The following is a 24361-nucleotide window of genomic DNA, read 5'->3' on the forward strand; positions in this document are numbered from 1 at the left end:
AAAATATTTATTGCAATTCAGCTGTTGGAACAGTACACTGTACTACACTGATAACAAGCACTGCTCCCCTCTTTTTTCACTCCCCATAAAGAAAGTTCAGCATTGGATTTTGCACTGCCTTTATGAAGTGTATTAGTTGGCAAAGTGACTTCCAAGGCCCTGCTGAAAGAAGGCATATTTCAAAATGATAGGTTTATAAAAACCCTCCTTTATATTGGCAGTCCCATGCCAATCCTTGTTTTAAAATACTGGGAGTGAAATTAAAATTATATTCACTCCTTCCCATTCAGTTCAACTTCATTAATCTATCACCAGAGGCCAATTTGATGAGAGGGAGGAGGACTAGGAAAGTTACCCCTCTAAGCTCTAACATAAAAATACAGCCTTCTGTGTGGCTGGTTGCACTTTGATAATATGACCACCCTTGATTTATTTTAGTTATTTAGACTCTTCTAAAATGCACTCCTGTAATATTCAGTGGAGAAGATAACAAAATTGACACCTAAATCCTGGTCATTTGATACCCAAGAATAATTGGTTCAGACTGCTGTTGTAGTTTGAAAGATATATGGAGACCTTGGGTGAATTCCTACTCTATCATACTCCAAGCAGATCCATTAAAATTAATGGACTTCAGTTACTTGAGTCTATTGATTTCAATGCGTCTTCTCGGAGCATGGCTAGCATTGGTGATTAGGAGAGGCAAAACCATCAAAGAATCCATAACCAGATCGGACATTCTTCAAATAGAGACATCACCTAATGCAATCAGGGGCTCATTTTAAATGTGGACATTGTTGGATCTGTCCTATGGCACTCAATGCCAAAGAATTTACAGATCTCTAAACAGGACATAAGTGGCAACTGAACCATTTTTCGACTTGTCAAACATCACGGGTGGTGTGTGGCAGGGACATCCAACTCCCAATAGACAGTGATCTACTCACAGTATAAAAAAACTGGCAGTGATCTATCAATTGTCGTTGGATGGACAATCAACCAGGATCTACCAGGAACACCTCGCGATCTACCAGTAGATTGTGATCTGCATGTGGGACATGCCTGGTCAGCAAGATGTATGTGAGTATGACACTCTGTTCTATATGAATCAGGATTTTAGAGCACGTGTCCAGAATTAGACACCAAAATTTGGAAGCATCAATGGTACAACACTACATACAACATAGTCACACTGATGAGGATATATATACATGCTGTGGTTCTGCAAGTATATAGACCACACCCATACAACAGACCAGATGCAAGAAAGATTATGTTGCAATTGGAAGCCAGATGGATTTTCCATCTGAATTCCCAAAGGTCTAATTCTCAGTTTGGATCTGAGTAGTTTCTTGTTAATTGTTCCTGTGATTTTTACTGTATACAATCCCAGAGTGTAATGAACTGCTATGGTCCCTTTAAATCTCCACCAGGTGGTTTTGGGGGTGGCGTGGGGGTGGCGGCTATATAATGCAGCACAGAATTAGTATCTGAGTCAGCATTTCACCAGAAGCTGAGTGCCCTCACAAGGCGAGAGCTGACCTAATTGTTGAGCATTATGTTGCCTGTATATGTCAGTGTGGGATGCGGGTGGCGCTGTGGGTTAAAACACTGAGCCTCTTGGGCTTCCTGATCAGAAGGTCGGCGGTTTGAATCTCCGTGACGGGGTGAGCTCCCGTTGCTCGGTCCCTGCGCCTGCCAACCTAGCAGTTCGAAAGCACGTCAAAGTGCAAGTAGATAAATAGGTACCGCTCCGGCGGGAAGGTAAACAGCGTTTCCGTGCACTGCTCTGGTTTGCCAGAAGTGGCTTAGTCATGCTGGCCACATGACCCGGAAGCTGTACACTGGCTCCCTCGGCCAGTAAAGCTAGATGAGTGCCACAACTCCAGAGTCGGCCATGACTGGACCTAATGGTCAGGGGTCCCTTTACCTTTACCTTTATATGTCAGTGTAATACTTGAATGGCCGGAGTCTTCCTTGTACACAGTTTTTCAACTACAAGATTTAACAGAGAATCTACACTCTGAACTTCATTACAATATAATTCAACTTTTGGACGTGGAGACATTGAATAGTAATTTGTAGGATTGTATAAATCACTTCATTTTTTTTTAAAAAAAATATTTTTATTAGATTTTCCATTAAAAATTTTTTTTTTACAAAATTATACATCCATTTTTAACTTAAACCCTTTTTTCCAGAACTTCCCTCAGCTTGTCTGATAATTTTCCGTTTATTTTTTATCCTCGTCTCACATTTCCCAATATTATATTGCACTCAAATACTCTTAATCACATCATATTTTTTAAACAATATTTCTAACAGTAATTTCACAGAGCTTCTTGAAATCCAACGAACGTTATTTGCTCATCACAGAATTTTTTGATATACTCTGTAAATTTCTTCCAGTCCTCGGAGAATCTCTGGTCACGTTGGTTCCTAATTCTCCCCGTCAATCTGTCCATTTCTGTGTATTCCATCAGTTTCATCCTCCATTCTTCTTTCGTGGGCATCTCTTCCTGTTTCCATTTCTGTGCCAGCAAAATTCTGGCTGCTGTTACTGCCATTGTACTTTGTCTATTTTTCTACAAAACCCGTAGTACTCTTCAAGAGTTAACATTGTGGGTGAGCAAAAACATGAGTAGGGGCAGTGAGGACAAGTGTGCCAGATCTCTCCCCATCCATCATTGTTTTCATTATCTTCCAACTTATGGAAGGTGGCTTTATGAAATGTGTTTGTCATGGCCTTTGGATAGAACAATAAACTTATGAACTGAAGTATGAAATGTGGAGCACCAGAGGGTCTGTGCCAGTGGCATGCAGTGAAATTTTTCATAGGGCAACAGTTAGGGCCAGAGGCACCAGCTTGTGAGGACAGTTGTTGGGAGGAGTGACATTGTGCATGTGATGTCCTAATGTTGCATGTGTGAGTATCATGCCTCCCTCTCTACGCTGGGAAGAAGCTTCCTGGGCTTTGGGAAGGAGACACCAGGAGAACATTTATGGACTAGCCTAGTCCCCCTAATCCAGGCATCCCCAACCTTTGGCCCTCCAGATGTTTTGGACTACAATTCCCATCATCCCTGACCACTGGTCCTGTTAGCTAGGGATCATGGGAGTTGTAGGCCAAAACATCTGGAGGGCCGCAGGTTGGGGGTGCCTGCCCTAATCCAATGACCACACACCACTGGTCTGTGCAGGTTTTGGAACCCTGAACCCCCCCCCCCCGAAATAAGTTTTTTCCTCATGGCACACCATGACTCTAGATTAAACATCCCAACATGTGTGTACTTGTTTAACAGCATATACTACTAGGCAATGATGCATAGCAACACCCCAGATCCAACAAATGCAACTGAAGACCCTCCAGACAACACATTCATCTTAAAAACTGATTCTGTGTTGTTTTTTAAGTGGATTTATTGTGCTAGGGCAACATAGTCTTTTAATCCACATCAATCATGCAAACCTAAATTTACAATATGTACTTGAATCCCTTCTGCAAAATAGCGATAGTCTGGAGGCACCCTTTGCCTTACTTACCCAGGGACATGTTGTACAGAGTTCAGAAAAGCATGTTTAATGGGGGAGGCTGCAACTCTATACACATCATACAGTTAAAGCGCCCCTTAAAGATTCATGGGAACTATAGTGTGCTAGGGGTGCTGGCAACTGTAACTCTATTAGTGCTAAGCTTCAATTTCCAGAATTCTGAGAAAGAGGGGCGAGCTTTAAATTTGCTTTAAATGTATTGCCTGCATCCACAATGGAGAAATCCATGCACACTGCAAGGATTGTGCACAGAAATCCCAATATCTTCCATGTTTGTGGACTACACAGTGAACAGTTTAGCAGTGAGAAAAGAGATTTTTCTTTCTTATTGTCCTGTAGTTTGGCAGATCATGGCCTTCCTCCTTCAGTTAAATTGGCCTAAGTGTCTGATTCACATTCACACTCTCAGCCTGTTGAGCTTTCCCCAGTAACCATTTTCCAATTCAGTTTTCATTTGGTATCTCTTCACAACATTTCAAGCTTAATATATAATTCTGAACAGAATCTGCTGAAAGGATATTATTTGGAGTAATTTAAAGGGATTGGCTTTTATTTTCTTGTTTCTAGTTCCTTATAACAGCATAAGCCCTCCTTTGAATTTCAACATGAGCTCCAGGTGTGACAAGTGGTACAGTAATTTTGAGGAAAATGGGGCCCTTGCTTCTTGTTACGTCTTACAGTTGTTATGAATAAGATGAGAAGTGATTGAGTCATTTGTTTAAGTCAGTGAAGGCATGAATGCTTCAGAAAGCCTTATAGTTCTGTGAGGAATTTTTAAGGTGGATTAACTACAACAGCCTTCTAAAACGTATTGGGAAATCCAGGCTGAAATTTCCTCCCTGGCAGCAAATATTTATGTGTGCAACTATTGCAGTTCAGAGCACAATTTGATGCATGTTTACCCATACATTAAGTCTAACTGAATTCAGAATGATGTGTGCATGTTTACAGTTGCAGTTGCCTCAGTAAGTCACTGTAGCACAATCATATACTCAGAAGTGATCTGCATGTTGTTCAATGGGACCTTCTCCCATTTAACTCTAGAAGACTGCAGGCATAGGCCTGGATTCAACCAACCCAGCATGCTAGCAGAATATAACAGGATTCCCACAAATACAACTAGGTTACAATTATTCCAGATTCTGAGGATGGTGAAGTCAGAGGCAGCAGATCCAGGGGCACCTCTGATCTATTAGATATTAATATTACACAGTTTGAAGCAATAGGATGAATAAAAACTGACTCCTCTTGGAATAAAAATTGTCCAGACCCAAGATATGATTCAAAAGCTTTACTAACAGAACTTTATTCACAACAGATACAAAAATAACTAATGATTCATCAAAATAGTTGTATAATATCATGTGCATATCCCACACAGGTTCATCTTCTTTCTAATTTGAAATAACTCAAAACTTATCTAAATCAAAGGTCTGTCTCTCCCCACAGCATCCATTAGCCTTGTGCTGTTTTCTCTTCAGGAGAGACCTCATTATTGCATCCTTTGTTCTCTGTGACTTCCAGAGAAACATGCAAGTCCAAGTCCCCAAGATGGCAATTTGCAACTGAATAACCCCTCTCACATGATCTAAAGTTAAACACCACATGAGAGAGCAAAGAACAGAAACAGTTAATTATCAACCTGTTTAGGTCCTCAGAGAGCTCTTCTTTGATTTAGTATAGCCCAATGGAATTTTTCCATGTTAAACCTTCAGCAATACACATTCAAACACATACAGAGTTATTTTCCATTTCAATGTCAATTAAACAATTGTTCCTAACATGATCTGCTTCCTCCTTTTCCCCAGGATGCCAACAGGGCACTTCTGCAGGCAGAGCAGGGAGCTCCATACCAGTAGAGCGGTGGCTGGCAAGAGATTGAAAGGGCTGGTAGCGGGACAGTTCCACCCAATCCAATTGCTCTGCCCCTTGGGAGTAAGTACTTATTTGGGCTTACTAGGGAATAGAAATAGATATGATTGCATTATTAGACTTCTACAAACCCTTGCAGGAGAATTACTACAAATTATGTGCCAAGAGTGTGTTACCTTTCTGGTTCACCACCATAAAATGTTTAGAATATTTAGAAATAAATCTCACTCCTCACCATTTAACATCTAACAGTCATTCAGAATTAAAAGTACGGATCTTGTGTTCTGTAGCATAAATCTTTCTCACTCTTTTCCCATAGGTAATGCAAAATCTTCCTGCCTGCTTTCTCTGAAAATAGACTTCTTTTTTATTTCCCTCTAGAGTTTACAACAGGTATTTATATCAGCTGCTGAAAAGATTGATAAATACACTTGTAATCCAGGAATATGTTATCTCCTTTTTGTTCATTTGTGCTACCTGGTTTTTCAGGATTTTGACCAACACATCTTGTGGGGGAAGGGGGGGAAGCTGTAAACAAATTATACAGATTATTGTCCATCACAATTTTCTTTCTCTTTTGGAAATGCATTTGCTTTTGCAGTATTTGTGCCTCATCTGCAATTGCCTTGTGTAATAATTCAAATTACCTAGATTTATCAGTAAATATGTGAGCAAAACATCATTCTAGTGCAGAGAAAAGCAGAGTGTGAATTATTGGACCAGGCACCCACAGGATTAGCTCTTTCGTGCTATTGCTTTTGTAAAATGCCTGATGGCAGAAACACCTTTTGCGATATATAAACATTCTGAGCCTGTTTGGCTGGATATGAAATCGGTTTACTTATCTACATATTATGCCTGTTGAAGAGAAGCAAAATCCCAAGTTTGGGGTGAATGGAATGCAGGAAATCAGATATACAAACACACAATTGCCTGGTTGCCTGGGGATTAAGCAGCAAACCAAGATATTTGTTAATATCCTGAGAAACTCCACATTAATTTAAAAGCAAGATTTCAACCTTGCTGCAGAGAAACAATCCTCCTCTCCAATCATATTGCATTATGTACATTAAGCACCTAGTGTAACTTCTCTACGGTTTTCACTGTATATTTATTTTTCTCTAAGGGGTAGTCCAAAACAATTGGTTCTCATGAACAAAATACAGTGGTACCTCAGGTTACATACATTTCAGGTTACATATGCTTCAGGTTACAGACTCTGCTAACCCAGAAACAGTGCTTCAGGTTAAGAACTTTGCTTCAGGATTAGAACAGAAATCGGGCTCCGGTGGCGCGGCAGCAGCAGGAGGCCCCATTAGCTAAAGTGATGCTTCAGGTTAAGAACAGTTTCAGGTTAAGTACGGACCTCCAGAACGCATTAAGTACTTCACCTGAGGTACCACTGAATTTTTTTGCTATAAATCCCAGCCAGAATACACACTTGTTTTTCTTGGAGTTGCTATTGAGGGGAGTGGTTTAGCTGCTTTGCATGCGGACAATCTCTAGTTCAGTCTGTGGCATCTTCATTTAATGAAAGTGTAGCGAACCTTTGGCCTTCTGGATGTTGCTGGACTACAAGTCCCATAATTTCTGGCCATGCTTGCTGGGGTTGATGGGAGTTGTGGTTTAGCAACATTTTGGGTGGGGGCAAAGGTTCCCCACACTTGATTTACAAGATCAGGTAGAAAGCAATGGGCTGGTACTGTGCCTGAGAGCCTGGAGGTCCACTGTGGTTCAGAGCAGAAAACCCCAGGCAGGTGGATCAGTGGTTTTATCCAGTATAAAGTAGCCTCATATACTGAGTTATTAAAAGACAAGAGTTAGGAAAGGTAACATTGAAATGTAACAGAACCATGCCATAATGATCAGTTTGGTTTGGAGTTTTATTCTGCTCTCAGGATGGGCCAAAGATTTAGATTTGGAACTATGTACAAATATAATTATGGTGCTGGAGGAGACTCTTGAGAGTCCCACGGACTGCAAGAAGATCAAACTTATCCATTCTTAAGGAAATCAGCCCCAAGTGCTCACTGGAAGGACAGATCCTGAAGCTGAGGCTCCAATACTTTGGCCACCTCATGAGAAGAGAAGACTCCCTGGAAAAGACCCTGATGTTGGGAAAGATTAAGGGCACAAGGAGAAGGGGATGACAGAGGACGAGATGGTTGGACAGTGTTCTTGAAGCTACGAACATGAGTTTGACCAAACTGCGGGAGACCGTGAAAGACAGGAGTGCCTGGCGTGCTCTGGTCCATGGGGTCACGAAGAGTCGGACACAACTAAACGACTAAACAACAACAACAACAACAAATATAAAACAGTATTTGAGAGAATGCAATGCATTAAAGCCCATGAAATCCACACACATGAACTTTATCATGCCATCATTCAGTACATGACAATAATGTCAGCAACCAATGGCAACCCCAACAGACAGAGCTTTCAACCTCTCCAGTTGAATTTGATGGCCTCATCACATGTGTTGATTTACTCCTTTTTTTGTTTAAATGTGCACCTATAAAGGTAGTCTGTGAATATGAAGGACTTTTTTATTTTTGGAAAATGTATATTACACAAGTAAATACATAAGGGTCAGTTTAGGCTGTAGTTATAAATTTCAGTAGCAACCCTGGGTTTGTTGCTATGTATTGTGGAACAGTTTTCAGACACTGAGAAATCTGCCCACACAGGGAATTACACAATTGTTGCGTCAGGACCGAATTTAGGTTTGATGAGGCCCTAAACTACTGAAGGTAATGAGGCCCTTTATATGTCCAGCTGTCCTTTGTCAACAACAAATTGTTGCTGTTTTTTGTGTTGAATATATACTATATGGTAATTTATGGACCAATAGGTATCTAAAACACTGTTGCTGTATGTAGGTTTTATTTGTTTTTTATCTTACACTTTGGAAATGTACATCCAGTTGTTTTTTCCTTTAAATTTTTAGCTTATACGTAAATCCAGCACTGTGTGGACCAACCATCCATAATGCCTCAACGTCAAAGCATGGATGATAAGTTGGTTCACAAAGATTCAAACCAGGTCATATCATAGATAAGCTACTCTGATCAGGATTTATATCTTGCCACTTCCAGACAACCTGTTTATTGAGCATTCATCCATGTATGTTTATGCAGAATTTATACAATAGCCTGTCAAGTGTTTCGTTATCCAACATTTTCAGTACACTTTCTCAGCACTTCGCTTGCTGCAGAAAGTCCAGTTTCTTTAATTTAAATTTAATGGCACAACCTAAATGTGCTGAAAGATGACGGAATCCCACTCCAAAATAGTAGCATTCTCCATATCTAGTCCACATTATGTGTCATAATCTAGCAACAAGAAGCAGCAGCCTAAGTGGAAATCTACAAGGGCTATGGAAATGGCAGGCAGGGCTGAGCCCAAGTTATACAGTCTTCAGTGTGTTGTAGCATTGCGTCTGCACCTATACATAATGTTGTGAGCCGAACTGTGGTTTTTTGAAACAAACCAACATTGGACTTTATGAAGTCGGCTTGATCTGATAAGCCATAGGTAAGAGCTGGAATTAGTTGAAAACGGAATCTATCTCCTGAGAAATCTCTATGTGGGACAAGAAGCTACAGTTAGAACTGGATATGGAACAACTGATTGGTTTAAAATTGGGAAAGGAGTACGACAAGGCTGTACATTGTCTCCCTGCTTATTTAACTTATATGCAGAATTCATCATGCGAAAGGCTGGGCGGGGTGAATCCCTAGACGGAATTAAGATTGCCGGAAGAAATATTAACAACCTCAGATATGCGGATGACACAACCTTGATGGCAGAAAGTGAGAAGGAATTAAATAACCTATTAATGAGGGTGAAAGAGGAGAACGCAAAATATGGTCTGAAGCTCAACATCAAAAAAACGAAGATCATGGCCACTGGGCCCATCACCTCCTGGCAAATAGAAGGGGAAGAAATGGAGGCAGTGAGAGATTTTACTTTCTTGGGCTCCATGATCACTGCAGATGGTGACAGCAGTCATGAAATTAAAAGACACCTGCTTCTTGGGAGAAAAGCAATGACAAACCTAGACAGCATCTTAAAAAGCAGAGACATCACCTTGCCAACAAAGGTCCGTATAGTTAAAGCTATGGTTTTCCCAGTAGTGATGTATGGAAGTGAGAGCTGGACCATAAAGAAGGCTGATCGCCGAAGAATTGGTGCTTTTGAATTATGGTGCTGGAGGAGACTCTTGAGAGTCCCATGGACTGCAAGAAGATCAAACCTATCCATTCTGAAGGAAATCAGCCCTGAGTGCTCACTGGAAGGACAGATCCTGAAGCTGAGGCTCCAATACTTTGGCCACCTCATGAGAAGAGAAGACTCCCTGGAAAAGACCCTGATGTTGGGAAAGATGGAGAGCACAAGGAGAAGAGGACGAGATGGTTGGATAGTGTTCTTGAAGCTACCAGCATGAGTTTGACCAAACTGTGGGAGGCAGTGGAAGACAGGAGTGCCTAGCGTGTTCTGGTCCATGGGGTCACGAAGAGTAGGACACGACTAAATGACTAAACAACAACAACAAGAAGAAATGAAAGCTTTGCTCTCCTCCTTACAGATGTGTCAAAGGAGTGTGGAGGTGGGAACACATGAACCCAAGGCTCATTCACATAGGGGTAAGGGGGGGGGATTGCATCAGTTTGCATCGAAGGGTGAACTTGCCTACTTTAGTTACTTTGTTTATTTTATTAAATTTATATCCTGCTTAACTATAAGAAGACAATCTCAAGGCAGTCTCTTATTTCTTTCTGAAATAAGACGCGAACCAAAACACAGACATTCTTAGAAATTTGCACTAATCTGAATTTAGTTGTGCAGATTTCTAGCAAAGTAATGTGTGCAAAAATGCTCGTAGTGCTGTAAACTATGCATATATTGCTAATAATATACCAAAATGAATTATATTAGGGAAATTGTTTATATTTGCATATTATATTTTGAGGGACAGTGATAATATGTTCCTAATTCTGTCCCAGCAGAAGTTCCAGCATTGCATGTGCCTTTGATGGGTGTGGAGGGAGATTTTGCAGTGGTGAACCTCTTTCTGCCAGTGGAACCCAGCAGAGAATACTTCCGCCAAATCCTAACCTTCCTGGCAACACAGATTACACCTGTAGATTTTTTATTTATTTATCTTATTTATTGATTTATTTATATCCTGCCTTTTTCTCTAATAGGACTCAAGGCAGCTTACAGATAAAAGTAAAAATGACACAGAGCCTTTGTTTTCTTACCGGTTCTTTACCTTTTCTTGGTTTTCTTAATGGCCCACCCCGCAGGCAATCTCCTAAACATGGCAAGCTGTTTCCAGGTTTAACTCCCTAGTTTAACTCCCCAAGCCTTGATTAATTTCTAACACCTACTGGACCCAGGAATTTAGGGGATTCTGGCACCCACAAACTCATAACAATATCCATGACAAAGCACAATCTTGATATAAATTGCCCCACCTATTATACAAACTAAAAATAGTTTGCTTAGGACTGCAATTGATTGAATAATTGATTTTACACTTTCTTGGGAGACTTTAGTGCTTCTTATATTATCAGACCACACAAAACTGAATTGATCTAGTCCCTTCTTATTCACATGCTTAATAATACTCTTAAGCAGAACTGAATCAGTTGCAGATAAAAGGTTTTCAAATAAAACACAGAGGGACTACGATAACATTGTCTTTATAAATCAGTAGATTTTCCTTTTCTCCAAACAAAGCTGGGCTGTACACTTTAAATTGCACCAGTAATAAAAGGTAAAGTTTGTATTTATAATGGCAAGGGAAATAGTAAAAAAGCAACACAATGAAAGCAGGGTGGGAGTAAGTTATTGATTAGCTGCTTTGTCGGTAAGTAGTTTCAGGTACAGAAGATAACTGCCTTTTTGAATTAAAACCACAATTTCCACCTGCTTGTTAAATTGGAAAAGAATCTTTGTTTCCTTTTATGTTTTTGTCAACATAACATTTAACCTCCATTTTTTCCCTGTCCTGTTCAAATTGCTGGCATGTATGCATTCTTTGGGATCCAGATAGCTGCCTGGCAACCAAAGAATCAGGCAGCTTCCTTGGTTCCAAAGAAAATATTTCAATTCTCTCAAATATCATTGTTTCAAGGTTCCCTTTGGGATCTGGGCTGGCTTCTGGTTTTTTTTAAGGGAAAAAGGAGGTTCAGATGTTCAGAAGAATACAAAGCCCATTGAGGCTTTCCCCCTGGTAACTTGTACAGTATCACAGCCCAAGTGACATATAGTTTTTCAGGATACATTTGGAAATGACAGTGTCCTCCAGGAGACAGAAATCATCTTTGGTTCTCTCAGTCATTTGACAGGTTTAGTGAATATAATATTTTACAGTCTTACAGGGTTTTTTTTTAAAAAAAAATTTTGTAAGTGTAATATTTTGCAGTTTGCTTAGTGATCCTTTGTATTTATGATCTTTGAGAGAAGTTGTAGAAAAGAAACACGCAAGAATGAATGGTAACATCTCTTAGCCACCTTCTTCCTCCCCCTCTCACCCCCAGCCTGCAGGTTTGGGATATTTAAAAGAAAATGAGGAACAATGGGATCACAACACACACACACACACATACACACAATGCCAGGGGTAGGGAAACATGGAGCTGGAAGCTGATTTCCATCCCCCAAACCCTTTACTGACCCTGACTTGCACCCAATGTGTTTTTGACAGGCTAGAATGTGCCCTTGATCTCCGATGATGCTTCTTGCTTTCCTGGATGAAGGAAAGAGAAAGGTGTGCATGTGGGCGTGTTGTACAAAGGTAATTTGTATAGCCCTGTGCTCCTTTGGGAGGAGGGAGGGAGGGATATACATTCAAACAAACAAACAAACAAACAAACAAACAAACAACTAAGGTTTATATGTGAATCATTTACCCCCACAATGGAAAGTATTCCTCTTCTTGTTTTGCACCGCATTGTGATTTCCTGTTACATCTGGAAAGCCCCTGGACTGTTTCCTATGTTGTTCTAGAAGCTTCCCAAACCCTCTGGAGCAGTTCTTTTGGTGGAACGGACACAAGGGGCTGCAGGGGTAAGGTGCAGTCCATCAAATTAGCTCCTTCCTTGTTTCAGCAAAGCAAAGAATCCCAAGGACAGAGTTCAAATACGTATAAATTAGGGTAGGTTGAAGATCCCCTTAGTAAATAGTATGGAACTTAGTCTAGAACATACAGGGGGAGCTAATTGGAGACTGGATGAGGGAAATAAAATGTGTTTTGGAGTCACGTAGAAAAAATAGAGAAGTTAAGAGGGAGCTGGGCTCTTTGGGAATAGAATGACTAAAAGAAATAGTGGGTGATTAGATAGGAGGGAATTCAAGGGATGAAACTAAATATAAAGGTTCACAGAACATCTCAACCAGGTTCATTACCATCCATGGTTCGACTCATGAAACCTCTGCTCCCAAATATGTAATTACTGTAATCTTGAGATCAACAGTTGTCATAGCTGATTAAAATTCCTCAGTATCGTTCCATTAACTTTTTTTATTTAATAGTTACAGAGAATAGTCCCTTTCCAAATATTACTAGAACATTGTGTACTATTAATGGAAATAGCATGTTGATTGCCACAGAAATGGGAGATAATTTATCTCTGGTAAATAACAGGATCTGTTCAGAATGGAAAAACAACATGTGTTTCAAGTATGGGGGCATGAGAAAATAATCCTTTGCCCTTGAAGAATCCATTAAGAAACCCGCTCCCTTCTTAAATAACAACATGGTTTTCCTTGTGAACAACACAAGGAGAAAAAATGGGTACTGATGCAGTATTTTTATGTGGAAAGGTGAACAAAAGATAAGTGCAAATTGCAGTGGAAGCCTCAGAGAATTTCCTGTGGAAACAGTAAAGGGCTTTACTTGGGAACAGCTAAAGAACTAACCTCAAAAATAGTCACAAGAGCTGTAACAAACAACCTGAAGTTAACCTCAATTTTCAAGGGAGTTGAATTGTTGCCCACTTGAAGTTCTCAATGTTCATTTTGAGTTCATAGTTGGTGGGGGGGAGGAAGGAACATTGACGATTATAAAACAGAGTAGGAGGCATGAAAAAGGCAAGTTCAACACCCTGTCCTCTGTGAGAGGTTAAAAAGAAGGCAAAATACAGAACACTTTTAAGAAAGGCATACAAGGAAAAAACAAGACTGTAAGACCAAGGAGACACAACGGGAGTTTGTGATCTTTTTTTCTACCCTAGCCTTTGGCTCAGAGGGAAATGGAAGAAGGAAAAATAGCACAGCTCTTGTCAAGAAGAGAGATACATGAGGAAAACAATGCAGTTGTAAAGACGACATGAATGAAAAATAAAAGCTAAAAATATTAGAACAAAGAGAAAGAAATCCTGAGAGCATAACAGAAGAAAATGAAATGAAGAGAATGTAATGGGGGCATATCAGCCCTCTGAATTTTCAAGGAGTTTTACTCAAGATCTTCTGTGAAACAAGAAAATTGCCATGTCAAAATATATCTCTATCATTCAGGGGGGGGGGGCATGGATTGATCCAGAAGTAGTCAATACTTAATAACTGTATTTTTAAACAAAGGTGATAATAAAGGTAGCTGCTTTGTGGAGTTTGATATTTTTCCTAAATTCACTTCTTTGAAATAATCTCAGCTGGGTTTTTGAAAGGTGGCAAATGGGTTTTTACATGTGTTGGAAGTCAATTTTCCCCCAGCTATCTTATTCTTAAAAGCCAATTATTTAGATGCTTTTATTCTTCTGATACATGTCCGTTCCTGCTTCCCATTGCCTTGTGGGATTTTGAGCCAACTGATTTCGAAACATTTTTCTCTGTTTCAAGGAATAATTTAAATCCTAGGCAGCAACTCTAAGACTAGTTGTGAACTTTTTAATGGGGCATAAGAAGAACGTGTAACTGGGTACAGATAGATCATACTCCTTCATTAAATACTAGTCCCATTGAATCGTTATAAACACCTGGAATAACTCAAAGACAGGATTATAGATGTGAGATGTTTTAACAAGAATAACTTTTAAAATAATATTTCCTGTCATTTTTTAATATCAAATATGCATGTTTTCTTTCAAGCATTTTAGCACTGCTCCTGAGGATGTCCTGTGCAGGCTGATCCCAGCCCCGTGGTGCTTCTACTGATCTCCCCCAAATGGGCACCACAGTGCTGCCCTTGAGCTTGGGAGGAGCATCTCATGCCTTTTCAAGATGAACGGAACCTGGGACAGAAGAAGGGGGCAAAGGGTTCACCTCACCTGGCAGCATCCAAATCGCCCTCCGTATCTCTTTTCTGCACATGAATTTGCCTTCCATTCCTCTGCATTGTTTCCTGGGCTTTGGGAAGGAGGTGTACTACTACTACTACTACTACTACTACTACTACTACTAATTTATTACTTATACCCCACCCATCTGGCTGGGCCTCCCCAACCACTCTGGGCGGCATTCAACAGAATATAAAAAACACAATAAAACATCAAACATTAAAAACTTCCCTAAACAGGGCTGCCTTCAGATGTCTTCTAAAAGTCAGGTAGTTGTTTATTTCTTTGACATTTGATGGGAGGGTGTTCCACAGGGCAGGCACCACTACTGAGAAGGCCCTCTGCCTGGTTCCCTGTAACCTCACTTACCGCAGTGAGGGAACTGCGGTGCTGGACCTCAGTGTCCAGACTGAACAGTGGGGGTGGAGACACTCCTTCAGGTTTACAGGACCGAGACTGTTTAGGGCTTTAAAGGTCAGCACAACACTTTGAATTGTGCTCAGAAGCATACTGGGAGCCAATGTAGGTCTTTCAGGACTGGTGTCATATGGTCTTGGAGGCCACTTCCAGTCATCAGTCTAGCTGCCACATTCTGGATTAATTGTAGTGAGGCCTCTGACAGGATCCTGCAGCTCTCTTGCCTCCAGGTGGGCTTTGGGAAGAAGGTGGGAGGGCTCTTGGACACTGCCAGAGCATTGTGTCTGCCTCCCTAAACCAGGCAGAAACTTCCCAGGCTTTGGGAAGGAGGCATGAGGCTCTGATTTTGGGAAAGAAAGAGGTCATGGAACTGCATATCAGAGCATTCTGCCAGAAAAAAGCACTGCCTGTGCCCCTCTGGATATTTTGGGACTTGTATTCCCATCAGCTCTAGATGGGATGGCCAATTGGGTGAGATAGTTCCCCACCATTGATGACATCAGACTGGTTTTCTGAGGTTGAAATACGACTTACCATTTTCTGGAATCTACTTTTTAAAGTTTTTCTGGGGCCTAAGCTGCTGTATGATAAAGTTGGTGAACTTGTTTCCTTTTGTAGGAAAGACAGTGAGGCTGGCAGCATCGACTAAAGTCAAATTTGCTTATGCAGGCAAAGGGATATTGTCTGCTTGATGAAAATGCCAGTTTATGCATCCCATAAGCATTTTCTGACAGGCTTCTGCTAGCTTTTGAGTCATATTGAGGATATCCAAGTTAAGAGGTCACTCATGGGCCTTTAATGTCAAATATAGTATGAATATATCGAAAATCTATGCTTCACTACTTCTAGGTCATCCCAGATGGCATAGCTACAGCTAAGAAATTCAGTGTGGGAAATAAATAGTCCTAAATGTGGAAATAAATAGCCATAATATTTCTTATAAGAATCTATTTCTGAGGAATTGGTTACAGATGATTAGAAAATATTGAAAAAAGGATGTAGAAAGCATTTTTTTTGTTCACTAAAACTGAATAAAACAACATGAATATCTGGATTTGAAACATAATGACTGCACCAAAGCTCATAGGATGGAACCAAAGTGATAGCTATCATTTTGACAGATAGTCTAAACCCCTTTTGTTCCCTTCTTCCCTGATGATATTCCTATATTTTCCTGGGTATAAGACTAGTTTTTTTGCTTTAAAAAAAAAGTAAAAAATTGGGAGTCATCTTGTATACGAAACATGGGCATCTGGGGGATTTTTTTAAAATAATATTTAAGCATATGTCTGGGATTTTGGCTTGGGGTGGGCTAAGGCTGTCCCTCCTGCTGCCTCCCCCCTTTCTCCTCCCCCTCTGAGCTGCATGCTGGCCACTGGCTTGCCTCCTGAAGCCCCCGCTGGCTCGACCATAGGAGCAAGAGCAGCTGCCACCGCCGCTGCCGAGAGCTGCCTCAGCCACCTCTCCTTGCCCTTCTTTCCTTTTTTCCTCTCTTCCCCAAGCCTGCTCACCACCTTCCTCAGCTTAGTTTGCTTGACGGCATGGCTCACACAGAGTGGGCGCTGCCTCCCCCCATCTTCCTCGGTAACCTGCTTGGGAGCCTCTTTTCCCTGGCTTCCCTGCAGCAGCAGCTGCCACTAAGGGGGGGGGGGGGCACACGGTGCCTTTGCTTCTGCCTTTGCTTCTGCACCACAGTGCACCTCATGCTGGAAACTTTGAAGGCAATTGCCCCCAAAAAGATAAACCTGCCACCACAGATCATCCAGATTTTCACATCTATTTGACGGTTTTGTTTTCTTAATTTTGGGCTGAAAAAAATAAGGGTAGTCTTATATACATGGGGTGTCTTATCCATGGAAAAATATGCTAGTTTCTACAGGAACACCATTACCAGTTGACAAGTTTGTCTAACATTCTTCTTCCCTGAACAATTGTTCAAGTAAATTTATTCAATGCTACATTTGGGAAATAAAATGCAAATTAGGGCTTGACTCACCTTCTGCCACATTCTTCCACACAAGCCTAAGTTTAAAACTGTGTGCAGTACGTTGGAAGTTGGATAGATTGTGTTAAACAGCATTATCTTACTTCAACAATTATTTCTATAACTGAGGAAGAGCAGCTATTCTGAGTAACAGCAGAACGCTTTCTGAAACACAATCTAACCATATTCTATTCACCTCCTCATTGTGGCTTTCCCACTTCTCATTATTATTATTTTTTAAGTTGTCTTAAGTTCCCTTCTAAAGTCAAGATCAATAGCACAATTCGTTTCCTTTTGATATATCATAAATTAAATACACTTCTTGAGACGGATGCCTTGATGCTTGCTACAAAAAGCAGTGAGGTACTAAATAGAACCCCTATTTTGTTTTCAAATATTAATGTGCCTTCCTGGTCTGCTGCTTCTCTCTGCCCCTCTCCTCCCAAACTGAGATGCTTATTGACAAAGCTGTCCTTAACCAGTGAAACGTTCCTTCCCTTGCCAGCTTCTTCCCCAACTCTTTCCTCATTGCATCAGATTACAGGGTAGACAAAAATAAGTGTTGTGCCACTGATTCTTAGTAACTTTTGGGCACACTTCTGCCTCTGATGTGTTAGGATCTTCCTTCCCCCTTAGCAGGATACAGATTGCTCTAGAATGAGAGAGTTCAGCCAGTTATGCTCGGGACAACTCTTACTGCAAGGATAGGAATTCCAAATCCCATCAGTATCAGCCAGCATGGCCAATGGGGATGCCAGTTGGAATCCAACTTCATTCTGCAGGGCCACAGGTCCCCCATCCCTGTCCTAATACACCGCATAATGCATCACCAGGGCTAGCACACACATGATCCTCTTACCGGCCCATGCTTTCTAAGCTCTAACAAGTCATGTTTAAATTCTGCTCTTCTTCAAAATGACAATGCCACTTTGGTGGGTTTTATTAACTTTCTGTTTAATGTTTTAGAACCAATTCTTAAACACCAATAAATCCAGGATTTAGTAAAGCTGTCACATTGAGGAGCTGTCACATTAAGGAGCTGTTTGACATACATTTGAATTGTTTGTCGTTTTTGTTGTTGTTGTTCATGCTCCTAATCTTTGAATTTATATTCTCCCCCTCCCCCACCAAAAAAAAAAGCAACCCTGAGGGTGGTGATTCAGTGTACTTGGAGATCTACAGTGGTAGACCTCCAGAGAAGGCAAAGCACTGCTGTTATAACAGTCACTAAGTCTGCAATAATTTTGAAGGGTTATGGTCTAGTACAGGCATAGGCAAACTCAGTCCTCCAGATGTTTTGGGACTACAACTCCCATCATCCCTGACCACTGGTCCTGTTAGCTAGGGATGACGGGAGTTGTAGTCCCAAAACATCTGGAGGGCCAAGTTTGCCTATGCCTGGTCTAGTAACTAAAGAGAAGGATTTCTAGGTCCAATTGATTTCCAGGTGAGAATGCTAAGTGCAAACTCAATTATCCCACTGAAGTGTTAAAATTATCTATTTTGGATTGTGTTTTGATGTTTGAAGTGTGCACATATTTTTTACATCAGGGTGAGGAACCTTCAACTTCCACACCTCCCGCTTTTGACCCACATGGTCATTTTCAGGAAACCTTCATGTCAGGTGTGGGGCAGATAAGAGCAGGACTTCAAAGGAGCAATTGGGAACTTCAAGCTCCCAGTTCCTGCTTTTATTTAGCAAAGTGTGGTTCCATCTGCCATCCGGGCAGATGGGAACACATCTTCAGTCCCTGCACATGCCCATTTCTACTTCAAACCTGGGCCAGCCCAGTATTCCTGCTCCTGAACTGTAGAAAAGACTAAAGCAACCTGAGGACCCACATATACCATGGAGGAAGGGAAGTAGTAGTTAGCCCTCCCTGCTATGACTCAAGGAAGGCATTGATGGCAGAGGCAGTGGGAATAGTTTACATGGAGATTTGAAGGAGAAGAGTGGAGGGGGTGTTTGAAGGTATGTTCCTACCCTGTCCGCTAAGGCAGGTAGGAAAGTACCTTGTTCAAGGCTTTCAAGTGCCCTTCCTCCATTTCTCCTTCAAACTTCCCAGAAAATATGCTTATTATGTGATTTTTAAAATTTTGGATCTTATTTAAAGCTAACTTTTGAAAGTGGCATTGATACACAATGGAAAATACATACTTCTTTAAAAATATAGTTCTGATTTTCTTATTCTCACAGAGGAACTGAGGATCAAAACAGTCACATATGGAGACAAATGAATTTCCATCTTCAGGAAGGACTGTAATACTTTGTATTGCTTCTTGTGATTATGTCCCACAGAAATGGAACAAAACACTTACAAAAAGTACTGCTGCTTAAAGATCCTGTTGGAAACAGATACAGTGAGTCACACTTGATAACTGCTTTCCAAACACATGCTTGATAATATGCTGAGGATAGCAAGAGAATATGGATGATTTGCCTGAACTTCATTAAACAGATGAAGGAGTATAGGCAGGGCTGGGTGATGATGATGTGGCAATCACATACAGTGGTACCTCGGGTTACAAACTTAATTTGTTCCAGAGGTCCGTTCTTAACCTGAAACCATTCTTAACCTGAGGTACCACTTTAGCTAATAGGGCTTTCTGCCGCCACATTGCTGCCACACCGCCACCGCGTGATTTTTGTTCTCATCCTGGGGCAAAGTTCTTAACCCGAGGTACTACTTCCAGGTTAGTGGAGTTTGTAACCCGATGTGTTTGCAACCCGAGGTACCACTGTACTGAATTCCCCTCCTTTTCCCCGCAATATGAATTTAAGGAAGTGTGTTGTGTAATGCCATCATGTTGTATATTTTCTTCCCTCTGCTCCAGATTTTTAGTAGCTTTTGGGTGATGCAGGAGATATCAATTTGTTAGCATCATATAATACATTTTCATAAGTACCTATTAAGGGACAGAACAGAGACAACTGAATGTGAAATTATAATTTTTGTCCTGCAAGAATATATCTTTGAATTGTAGTTGGCATTTAAAACAATATATATGAGAATAATAATCAGGCTAGATTTTACAACAAATAGTATGTATCACCAGTTTCTTTTTAGAGCTATAGATTGCTTCTGAATTAATAATAATAATAATAATAATAATAATAATAATAATAATAATAAATTTATTTGTACCCCATCCATCTGACTGCATTGCCCCAGCCAATCTGGGCAGCTTCCAGCATATATAAAAACATAGTAAAACCTTAAACCTTAAAAAGCTTCCCTATACAGGGCTGCCTTCAGATGTTTCCTAAATGTTATATAATTACTCATCTCCTTTAACAGTGCTGGGAATAAGATGGAAGCAAAATTAAAATGGAAATGCACACAATGGTTCATGTTAAATTATCCAGCAATTTCCTTTGTAGTGGAAAAATATTTTCCCCATGATATTTACTCAAATGTAACTTCCATTCAGAAAAGTTCCTTTTTAATGTTAATTAACAGTTTCCTGTTTGTCGAGTTCTGCTCATTTTACTCCTTTCTGTTGATGACGACTGTGAATATCAGTGCTGAAATACCTCTTAATTGTTCCCCCAATTGTCCTAATGTCAGGTTAATTTCCCATGGCAAGATTGGCTCCAGCATTCAAAAGTATTTTGCATATATACTATTTTGCATATATACTTAATACTATTCACCCCGTCCTAGTGATCACTGGGCATGGAGCTCTAGTAGTACACACCTGGCATTCTTCCTCTATCACATTCCTTGGAGAACATGGACCTGTCCTTCTTTACTGGAGCTCCGTACATGTATATGGAGCCCTTGCTTGAGGTGTGGTCTGCAAGGATGGATATAGATATAAAGTTGGTCATTTTAAAGCTAGCATTCTTGGTAGCTGAAAATACGTTTGGCATAAAAGCTAATACTCTCTATGTAGACTTCTGGTGCCCCAAGTATCTCTGAATCTGTAATAGATTAGCATATATATTTCATTTGGAGGTGAAAATGTTATCACTCCCATGGCAGTTGATATTTCATGGTAAAAAAACACGGACATTTACAGAAAACTAGTCTTGAAAAATGATGTCTGGAATAATATATAGTACTGTGCTATTTCAAATGGCAACTTGAGTTTTATTTAACTAAAGAAGTGCATAGTTTGTGGAATATAAAGGAAATTCTGCTATTCTGTGGTATTGATAAAAGAGAGTAAAAAGCATGAGAAAAGACGGTTTTGATTTTAATAACGAGACTCCAACCAATAATACATGACCCACAGACATATTGCAAATCTCCATTCTGTGATCTTTTCAGGTCTCATGTGGTATGTTGGGTCATCTTCGGTCAGTACTTGAATAGATATTTCTATGGAAAACCAAACCACCGTTTGGAAAAGGTGATGGGTATCTGCGCTTGATGTCATTGAACAAGATGGCAAAGTATTAAAAGGTTTTCCTGTAAAAGAGCTCTCCTGGGGGTGGGGGCAAAGACTATCTCTACATTTAGCACATCTATAGAACTACAGAGCAATTGTCCCCTAGTCTATAGAAATGACAATGTTACAGTGTGTACTTTCTTGTTGTAAATTGTATTAGTAGCTTTTGACAGCTAAAGCAAGTTAACTTTGTATACGAAGAAAGTAAAATTGGGGTCAGCATTAACATCAGCATTAACATCTTCAATAAAACTCTTCAAGACATTAATTCTCTTCTAGTTTGCTTTGCTCAATAACTTACTACAGTGGTACCTCGGGTTACATACGCTTCAGGTTACAGACTCCGCTAACCCAGAAATAGTGCTTCAGGTTAAGAACTTTGATTCAGGATGAGAACAGAAATCATGCTCTGGCGGCACAGCAGCAGCAGGAGGCCCCATTAGCTAAAGTGGTGCTTCAGGTTAAGAACAGTTTCAGGTTAAGTATGGACCTCCGGAACAAATTAAGTACTTAACCTGAGGTACCACCGTAACAAGAAAAGGAAAGGAAGGTAAAACAGTTGCTTCAGCCTTTCAGTTCTGGCATTTAAGAAAACCTTAAAGAACTTGTCTTTTCACTATTGTTTAGATGATCTAATTCAGTTTATTTTATTTCTCTGGATCCACTCAATGTTTCATATTCTTCTTGATGCTATACTACTTTTATTTCTTTATGCATCTGGGTCCTAGCCTCTGGACCAAGAGAAAACAACCTTCTTCCATCTTCCATGTAGATACATTAGATCAAGATACACTACGTCCGCAGCATTCCCCTGATCCAATAAACTTGTAACTCTATAAAAAAGAGAGATGAGATTTGTCAGGCATGACTTGTTTTGAGAAATCCATGCTGGGTCTTAGTAACCACAACATCCATTTCTAAGTGCTCACAGCCTAACAGTTTAATTATCTGTTCTAGGACCTTTCCTATTATTAATGTCAAGCTAACTGATCAGTAGTTACCTGGGTCTTCTTTTCCCTCCTGTTTGAAGATGGGGATAACATTTGCCCACTTCCAGTTCACAGGGACCTCATCTGTTCTCCAAGAATTCTCAAAGATTATAGACAGAGGCTCTGGGGTTACATCCACAAATGGATGTATTTCATTTCCTTCTGGGAAATGAAATTGTTAGCGAGGCAATTGAGGAATCATTGATGGTCTTGTCACATTGGAAGTGTACATGGCATTCCGTATATTTTACAAGTATACTCTTGGGACAGCATAGAGTAATTTCTTTATAATTTCTCACACAGATAAACTGTTTCCATTACTCTTATTACAGGTTGGTTGCCAGGTTGGCACCTGTCTGTTTCAGGAGACAATGATGGAGTGTGCCATTGGGGGTGAAGTCAAACTGTTGGAAGGTCACAGTGCCTGCTGTGGTTGTAGGGACTTATACGGGAGAGACATGTTCTGTTGGGCTGTGTATGTGATAAATGGGAGACAATATCAGGGTGAAGGCATCTTTTTCTATTTGTCTCCGTGTCAGTCTCAGTATATTGGTTACTTTTTCTAATAAGGCTGTTTCCATACTATTTGATACCATTGGTCCATGCTTACTCCTGACATGTCTCTCCAGTGTCTGGCTATGATGCTTCTGGTTGCTGAGAGTAGGTGGGCTATTAGCTCTTTATGATGTGAGTGGGTATTATTATCTTGGAAGATGGTTAGTAGGCCAGTTCTGGGGCAACTTCTAATACTTGCTTAGTTATTTTGTATATTTCTTATATGATTGATGTCCCGAAGTGCTGGATTTTAAGACATTCCCATCACATGTGGAGGTATGTGCCTGTGGAGGTGCATCCTCTCCAGCATTTTGGTGAGGTTCCTGGGCGTATTAGCAATAGTATCCATGGTGTTAGGTACCACCTGTGAGTTTCAGAGTGAGTTCTTTTCTTTTCGCTGATACGGATTTAAAGGAAGATTTAGACCACATTCTGGTCCATTGGGTGGGGTTAATCTCATAGCCTATGTCATCCTTCCATTGTTTTTTGATTACGTCAAGGGCGTTTGTGGGATTTTTGAGCAGTATTTTGCATATTGTGGATACCATCCCCTTGCTGTGTCCCTTTGTTGTTAGGAGGAGGTTTTCGAAGGTTGTCAGGGGCCTAGTTGCTGCTGAATTTACTACTGGAATATTTAAGGGGGCAAGAAACATGTTCTGCTGCAGCTGGGGCAGCTGGTTATGTTGTTGCGTATGTGCTATGGCGTTTCTTTTCTCTGTGCTATCAGTAAGTTCCAGCTGTGAATATGGTCAACTTCTGTGCATTTTGCCCTTCACCTCCAACAGCAAAATACATCAGGTTGGCCTTGTGGAATGTACTATGTGATTAAAGCCTGGTCTCCAGGATATGATTTAGTGTAAGACTCACAATCTTTTAGTTTAGTTTAGCTAAAACCCCAACTCACAGCTTTTTTCAATAAAAAAAACCCCACAAGGAAGTCTGCAGCTAGGCATGGAAGATTTGCGGTGACTCACAGCATCAGCCTGGCACATAAGATCTTGTAAAGCATATCAGGCAATCAAACACTCTGATTAAACACATTGGAAAAATATAATTAAGTCATCTATTTGGAATTATAGCAAAATTAATATATTGGGGATTTGACTTGAGCCAAGAATGAGACTTGTCTAAGGAAGGAGAGATGCATAAATGGGATCAGCAGAATGTTCACAATCATTCCCTTAAATTATTCTTTACAGATCAATGAATTTTTAATAATACATTTCCATATTTGTTGAGAATTTTAAATAACGAAATACAGGCAGAAATGGCCATAGGACTACTCAGTAAAATTTTTTATTTATTTATTT

At 40.4% G+C, this 24361-nt stretch overlaps 1 protein-coding gene across 1 annotated transcript in view; it reads right to left on the reverse strand.

Moving 5' to 3' along the window:
* The window catches only part of FANCF (FA complementation group F), a 315286-nt gene that overhangs the window by 197987 nt on the left and 92938 nt on the right, over nt 1-24361 (reverse strand). The window lies entirely within an intron of this gene.

The sequence above is a fragment of the Podarcis bocagei genome (genome assembly GCF_964188305.1).
Source record: "Podarcis bocagei genome assembly, chromosome: 1".
Taxonomy (NCBI): Eukaryota; Metazoa; Chordata; class Lepidosauria; order Squamata; family Lacertidae; genus Podarcis; species Podarcis bocagei.